The sequence below is a fragment of the Mustela nivalis genome (genome assembly GCF_964662115.1).
Source record: "Mustela nivalis genome assembly, chromosome: 2".
Lineage (NCBI taxonomy): Eukaryota > Metazoa > Chordata > Mammalia > Carnivora > Mustelidae > Mustela > Mustela nivalis.
The window spans coordinates 6,407,801-6,416,364 of record NC_139021.1 but is presented as its reverse complement, the minus strand read 5'-3'; the positions used below and the strand labels follow the sequence as shown (position 1 = coordinate 6,416,364).

Below are 8,564 nucleotides of genomic sequence, written 5' to 3'. Positions count from 1 at the left end.
TCTTATTGTTATTATTATTATTATTACCATTTAAATTGTTTTAATGTTTCTTCACAAATGTTAAAAAATACAAAAGGAGAGACAAGGAATCATCAAACTGTTGTGGCCAACATTACAAATTTAAGACAGTTTTTGGTTTAAAGAATGAATCTGGGGATGCCTGGTTGGCTCATTGGGTTAAAGCCTCTGCCTTTGGCTTGGGTCATGATCCCAGGGTCCCGCGATAGAGCCCCGCATCGGGCTCCCTGCTCAGTGGGGAGCCTGCTTCCTCCTCTCTCCCTGCCTTCTTCTCTGCCTATTTGTGATCTCTGTCTGTAAAATAAATAAATAAAATCTTTAAAATAAAATAAAATAAAATAAAGAATGAATCTGGGAGTCAGTGCAGCTCTGCAGGGTCTCTGCATCTAGGAGGGCGGGTCTCCGCATTCCTGACTGTCCTCGCCTTTATCCATTTTTCCAGGCCCTCCATGCTGGTCTCTTCTTCCTCCCATCTGTTCCACCAAAGGGGCAGGGTGCCCACCCGGGCCTCCCCATTTTCTTCCACCAAAGCCAACTCAGTCCATGCCCCAGCCACCACAGTAGCCCCCTTTGTCTCCACCACAGCCCTCTCTGAACATTCCCCTAGGACCACCACAGTCCTTTTCCACCCTGCATGCCACCAGGACCACCTCTGCCATGGTGATGGTCATCACCTGGGGGAGAGGGCTCCAGAGCCTTACATTGGTTCATTCTGTTCTTCGGGTGAAGTTCTGGTTTCCACACCCTAGACTGGGGTACTGCCAGTCTCCAGCTCAGTGTTAGATGTTTCCTCCTCTGGATCAGTTTCCTTGGGAACCCCATGGCTCCTTTGGGGAAAGCCATCTCTGTCTCCTCCAGGGCCTCCCATGAGATCCATGGGGTCTCCAAGACCTCCTGGGCTCCCTGGACCTCCACAGAGTGGCAGCAGCATCCCTCTGCCATCATGGGAAGGCATACTACCCCACCTCCGGGGCTTCTTCTGAGCGAGGAAATCTAAAGTTTGCTCCCTTGAAAATCTTTCACATCAATCCACTCCATAGAAGCCTTGGCAGTTTGTGGGTCTTCACAGTGGTGGGTCTTGCTTATCTTAACAACTCCACACTGCTTAAAGAAGTCTGCCAGATTGTCTAGAGTCACATTGTCATTTAAGGCTTTCACATAAATTGCACTGTTGTCAAAGTCTTCATCTGGATCTATAGGTAGGCCTAGATCAAGATCTGGTCCTTTGTCCAGAATTCCGCCAGGCTTATGGAAGCCATCTCCCTCTCCAGAGCCCATTCCACCATGTCCTCCTCCCTATCCACCTCTGCTCATACCTCCACAGTCAAGTATCCCTCTTCCTCTGCCCCGGGTATCAGGGCCATTCCTGCTCTGGTTCTCTCCTGATCCAGAAAATCCTCCAGAATCCTGCCCATGAACACTCATACTACTGGGGTTGTCTTGTTGGAATGTACTCTGCTGCCTATAGTTGCTGCTCTATTGGCTATGTTGACCTGGAGCCCTGCTATAGGATCCAGTGTGGGAGGGATAAACAGTGGGTGGCTGCTGTCCATTGCTGCTTTGTTGCCCATAGCTACTTTGCTTTCCATAGCTGCTGGGCTGCCCATAGGTGTTCTTCTGAGAGTAACCACTCTGTTCATAACTAGGCAGCCATGTAGAGGAATAGCTGTTAGAAGAAGAGATGGTGGTGCTGTAACTGGCTGCCTGGGGTAGGTCCTAGGTATGTACAGATAACTGTAATTATTCAATCCATATCCCAGCCTAGGCTGGTTGTAACCCCCTGTGCTGGATTGGGGTTGACTAGTCTCAGTGGGTGTGTTACTATCTGTGGTCGTGCTGGTGGTGGTGGTGGGGATCTGGGAAATGAGGAAGAGTGCATGGGTTTTTGTGACCATTAACAGCCTCTGCTGTATTCCTACTGTGAGTCAGGTGCTAAGAATACAGCATTTCACAAATAAATCACATTTTCTCAATATAAAGTTTCACACTGTTTTATAGCTTACATTATGAAATTGGAGTAAGTTTTATAATCAATGTTTATATTCCATAAAGTAGGGTCTTTTTAAAAATCAACAAAAAGTCACAAAACTGACGATGTGTGTTATCATCAATGACATATTAAAATCAAGAATTTCTCCCTTAAGAGTTCATGTTCTAATGGCAGGAAGAGAAGCAAAATATTTTTGCAGGAGTTGCCTTGCATTTGCAGTACAGGAAAGCAAAATGCTGTCAAGCTTCATTGCAAAGGCAGCTAATCCAGCCTGGAAAGTGTCAGAGGAGGCTTCCTGGAGGAAGTGGTATCTGTGATTTAAAGAACAAAAAGGAATTAGCTAGAAAAGGAAGGAGACATCGTTTAGAATCACAGAGGGAAGAAAGAGATGGCAAACGATTCTACACTGCTAGAGAAGAGTCTTAGAAATGAGGGGATATGAGAGATAGAAAAAGAGAGAGGGACCAAGACAAAGGAATTGAGGGAGAAAGAGCGACAGAACACACAGATCTGATTCTGGATTCCTGGTGAAGAAATGAGGGGTTCTCATGCCAACATTACTTGAGAAAAAGTGACAGGTCCTAGTCTCAGTACCAAAGAGATACATTGCTCCCACCCAAGGAATTAGGTTGTGGGATGCCTGTGTGATCTGAATCTGGAATATGATTAGCATGGAAAAGGGCAGATGTGTTGGGGTAGCAGGAGGAGGTGAAACCTAAAAGGGCATGGGGTTTTCTTTATCTCAAATCCTCTAATGAGAGCTAGAAACTCAGGCAGGACAGCACTCAGAGGAGCTGGACTTCCAGGTCACAGCCCCGTTCTCCTCTTCAGGAAAAATGCATAGACAATTGCAAAGGATAAGCACCTGCCCCTTGATTTACTGGGATGCCCACACAGGTCCCCTTGGAGGGGAGCAGAGGCTCTCTTCTCCTGGCCCTTTCCACCCACCATGCCCTCTTTAGCCTCCTTCCCCAAGTTATCTCTGCCAACCTGCATTTTCTAAAAATTCTGCGAATCAAAAGGAACTATCTCAAGAGGGAGGAGTGAGTCAGCAGCCAGATTAGTGACAAGAGCTAGAGACGCACGCACCATGACCTGAGCCATCCCAGATTACTCACATGTGGCCTATGTTCCTGCACAGATGTCACACGTGCTCCCGGCAGTGTTGGTGTGCCAGTCTCACACAGCACACATGCCATGAGTCTGCAACAACTTCCAACAGCCTCAAACAGCCTCGTGCATTCCGGCATCCCCAGAGGCCAGGCTGGGGCAGACTATGACATTGGGCAGACTATGACATCCTTTTGAATCCCCTGCACTGCCTGCCAAACCCCTCCCACCCCCAAGCCTAGAGGACTACAAACAGACTTGAGAAACAAAAAGAGAAAACTTCATCTTCAATTGAGTTGTACAGAACTATTTCAAACAATACAAAAAACAAAACAAAACCCTCTAGAAACCCATTTTAATTTCACCATGTATGCTTTCAAGTTAAAAAAAAATGTTTTCAATTGGTATTTTCTTTTAATTTTTTTATTATGTTATATTAGTAACCATACAGTGCATCATTGGTTTTAGATGTAGTATTCCATGATTCACTGTTTACGTAGAACACCCAGTGCTCCATGCAATTCATGCCTCCTTAATACCCATCGCTGGGCCAACCCATCCTCCCACCCCTCCCCTCTAAAAACCCTTGGTTTATTTCTCAGAGTCCACAGTCTTTCATAGCTCATCTCCTCCTACAATTTCCACCCCTTCATTTTCCCCTTCCTTCTTCTAAGTTCCTCCAGGTTATTCCTTATGTTCCACAAGTAAATGAAACCATATGATAATTGGCTTTCTATGCTTGACTTATTTCACTCAGCATAATCTCCTCTGGTTCTGTCCATGTTGATACAAAAGTTGAGTATTCAACCTTTCTGATGACTGAATAATATTCCATTGTGTATATGAACCACATCATCTTTGTCCATCATCTGTTGAAGGGCATCTCGGCTCTTTCCATAGTTTGGCTATTGTGGACATTGCTGGGATGCATTGCTGTGAACATTGGGGTGAATATGGTCCTTCTTCTCACTACATCTGTATCTTTGGGGTAAATACCCAGTAGTGCAATTCCCGGGTCATAAGGTAGCTCTATTTCTATTTTTTTTAAGGATCTTTTTTTTTTTCATTTATTTATTTTCAGCATAACAATATCATTATTTTTTTCACCACACCCAGTGCTCCATGCAATCCGTGCCCTCTATAATACCCACCACCTGGTACCCCGACCTCCCCCCCACCACCACTTCAAACCCCTCAGCTTGTTTTTCAGAGTCCATAGTCTCTCACCATTCACCTCCCCTTCCAATTTACCCCAACCCCCTTCTCTCTAACTCCCCATGTCCTCCATGCTTTTTGTTATGCTCCACAAATAAGTGAAACCATATGATAATTGACTCTCTCTGCTTGACTTATTTCACTCAGCATAATCTTTTCCAGTCCCATCCATGTTGCTACAAAAGTTGGGTATTCGTCCTTTCTGATGGAGGCATAATACTCCATAGTGTATATGGACCACATCTTTCTTATCCATTCATCCGTTTAAGGGCATTTTGGTTCTTTCCATAGTTTGGCAACCGTGGCCATTGCTGCTATGAACATTGGGGTATAGATGGCCCTTCTTTTCACGACATCTGTATCTTTGGGGTAAATACCCAGGAGTGCAATGGCAGGGTCATAGGGAAGCTCTATTTTTAGTTTCTTGAGGAATTTCTACACTGTTCTCCAAAGAGGCTGCACCAACTTGCATTCCCACCAACAGTGGAAGAGGGTTCCCATTTCTCCACATTCTCTCCAACACACATTGTTTCCTGTCTTGCTAATTTTGGCCATTCTAACTGGTGTAAGGTGATATCTCAATGTAGTTTTAATTTGAATCTCCCTGATGGCTAGTGATGATGAACATTTTTTCATGTGTCTGATAGCCATTTGTTTTAATATTGTATTTCTTTTGAATTATACCTAAGAGTGTGGGGAATAAGGTAGAATTTCCAGGGTTCAAGGACTCCAAGGGAAATAACCCTGCTCTGGTCCACCATCCTCATCGACTCACATCATCCCAGTGTCTGTAGGACCCCTCTTCCAGCTCACACCCATGCCAAAGTTCTGCCCACACTGACACCAAAACCATTTGCTCATAACCCATGCTTGATGGCACTACTTTTCCCCATAAAAACACCAGCAACAAGCTAATGCCTCACGTCTTCAATCTGGGGCACAGGACCCCTGTGAGCTCTCCACTTTCCTCGGCTCTTCCTTCGTAGTCATCCCACCTGTACCCACACCATCTGGACAGGACACCTTGCTGCCTTCCATTCCTCCATTCCTCCCTGGTGAGAACGGAGACCTCCCTTTTCTGAGCATCTTTGCAACATGCTGGGCACCTCTGTTATCAGGCTTACACTGTGTGATTAGTGGTTTTTTTTTTTTTTGTCATTTATAATTTTCCCTTTTTTTAAATTAAAAAAATTTTTTTTGCTTTTCTAATTTTTAATTTTTTAAAAAATTTTTAAATTTATTTATTTTCAGAAAAACAGTATTCATTATTTTTTTCACCACACCCAGTGCTTCATGCAATCTGTGCCCTCTATAATACCCACCCCCCCCGCCACTTCAAACCCCTCAGATTGTTTTTCAGATCCATAGTCTCTCATGATTCACCTCCCCTTCCAATTTACCCCAACTCCCTTCTCCTCTCTAACATCCCTTGTCCTCCATGATATTTGTTATGCTCCACAAATAAGTGAAAACATATGATAATTGACTCTCTCTGCTTGACTTATTTCACTCAGCATAATCTCTTCCAGTCCCGTCCATGTTGCTACAAAAGTTGGGTATTCATCCTTTCTGATGGAGGCATAATACTCCATAGTGTATATGGACCACATCTTCCTTATCCATTCGTCTGTTGAAGGGCATCTTGGTTCTTTCCATAGTTTGGCGACTGTGGCCATTGCTGCTATAAACATTGGGGTATAGATGGCCCTTCTTTTCACGACATCTGTATCTTTGGGGTAAATACCCAGGAGTGCAATGGCAGGGTCATAGGGAAGCTCTATTTTTAATTTCTTGAGGAATCTCCACACTGTTCTCCAAAGAGACTGCACCAACTTGCATTCCCACCAACAGTGTAAGAGGGTTCCCTTTTCTCTACATCCTCTCCAACACATGTTGTTTCCTGTTTTGTTAATTATGGCCATTCTAACTGGTATAAGGTGATATCTCAATGTGGTTTTAATTTGAATCTCCCTGAGGGCTAATGATGATGAACATTTTTTCATGTGTCTGATAGCCATTTGTATGTCTTGATGGGAGAAGTGTCTGTTCATATCTTCTTCCCATTTTTTGATATGTTTGCCTGTTTCGTGTGTGTTGAGTTTGAGGTGATCCAGCATCTGTTCCTGATTAAAACGCTTCAAAGTATAGGGATAGAGGGAACATTCCTGAACCTCATCAAATCTATCTATGAAAGACCCACAGCAGATATCATCCTCAATGGGAAAAAGCTTGCAGCCTTCCCGTTGAGATCAGGAACATGACAAGGATGCCCACTTTCACCACTCTTGTTCAACATAGTATTCGAAGTCCTAGCAACAGCAATCAGACAACAAAGAGAAATAAAAGGTATCCAAATTGGTAATGAATAAGTCAAACTCTCTCTCTTCGCAGACGACATGATTCTTTACATGGAAAACCCAAAAGACTCCACCCCCAAACTACTGGAACTCATACATCAATTCAGCAACGTGGCAGGATACAAAGTCAATGTGCAGAAAGCAGTGGCTTTCCTATACACTAACAATGAAAATACAGAAAGGGAAATTAGAGAATCGATTCCATTTACTATAGCACCAAGAACCATAAGATACCTGGGAATAAACCTAACCAAAGAGGTAAAGGATCTCTACTCAAGGAACTACAGGACACTCATGAAAGAAATTGAAGAAACACAAAAAGATGGAAGACCATTCCATGCTCTTGGATCGGAAGAATAAACATTGTTAACATGTCTATACTGCCTAGAGCAATCTATACTTCTAATGCCATTCCGATCAAAATTCCACCGGTATTCTTCAAAGAGCTAGAGCAAATAATCCTAAAATTTGTATGGAATCAAAAGAGACCCCGAATCACTAAGGAAATGTTGAAAAACAAAAATAAAATGGGGGGCATCACGTTACCTGATTTCAAGCTTTACTACAAAGCTGTGATCACCAAGACAGCATGGTACTGACACAAAAACAGATACATAGACCAGTGGAACAGAGTAGAGAGCCCAGATATGGACCCTCAACTTTATGGTCAATTAATCTTCGACAAAACAGGAAAAAATATACAGTGGAAAAAGACAGTGTCTTCAATAAATGGTACTGGGAAAACTGGAAAGCTATATGTAGAAGAATGAAACTCGACCATTCTCTTACACCGTACACAAAGATAAACTCAAAATGGATAAAAGACCTCATTTTGAGACAGGAATCCATCAGAATCCTAGAGGGGAACATAGGCAGTAATCTCTTCGATATCAGCCACAGCAACTTCTTTCAAGATACGTCTCCAAAGGCAAAGGAAACAAAAGCGAAAATAAACTTTTGGGACTTCATCAAAATCAACAGCTTCTACACAGCAAAGGAAACAGTCAACAAAACAAAGAGGCAACCCACGGAATGGGAGAAGATATTTGCAAATGACAGTACAGACAAAAGGTTGATATCCAGGATCTATAAAGAACTCCTCAAATTCAACACACATGAAACAGGCAAACATATTAATTTTTTAATTTTTTCAATTTATTTATTTTCAGAAAAACAGTATTCATTATTTTTTTTCACCACACCCAGTGCTCCAGCAATCCGTGCCCTCTATAATACCCACCACCTGGTACCCCAACCTCCCACCACCCCGCCCCTTCGAAACTCTCAGATTGTTTTTCAGAGTCCATAGTCTCTCATGGTTCACCTCCCCTTCCAATTTCCCCCAACTCCCTTCTCCTAACTCCCCATGTCCACCATGCTATTTGTTATGCTCCCCAAATAAGTGATTAGTGTTTTTGAGGTACCTGTCTTCCTCCACAAACTGTTGGAGGTTTAAAAGATTAAGTTCCTCTTAACTTTTTAGTCCAGCACCTAGAGGGTGCATGGGATAGAGTTACCATTCATTAAATAAAAACAAGTTAAAAAAAATGACAGGAAGGAAGGACAGAAGGAAGGACAGAAAATGAAAGGCAGGCAGGCAGGCAGGCAGACAGCATCGTGCTAAACTAGGTTTAGAAAAACCACCCCATTGTCACCCTCTCTTCCATTAGGAAACCCAGATGAGCACATGTTGGCCAAGCAGCCCTGAAAGAAACTCACTACACTAAGATGTATGGGTTTCTGGCTGCTGCTGACACAAGTGCTTCTGACCCCAGGGTGAGATTCCATTCTGAAGCCAAATGGAAACAAGACAGAATTCAAAAATAGAAGTGCAGTTAATGAAGCGTGAGCTAGCCAGGCCGTGCTCTCGCAGC

At 43.4% G+C, this 8,564-nt stretch overlaps 1 pseudogene across 1 annotated transcript; it reads right to left on the bottom strand.

Moving 5' to 3' along the window:
- Nucleotides 1–404: 404 nt before the first annotated feature.
- LOC309858773 (RNA-binding protein EWS pseudogene) lies at nt 405–1,913 on the bottom strand (annotated as a pseudogene). Its single transcript has one exon. The product of its transcript is annotated as an RNA-binding protein EWS pseudogene (transcript).
- Nucleotides 1,914–8,564: the final 6,651 nt, after the last annotated feature.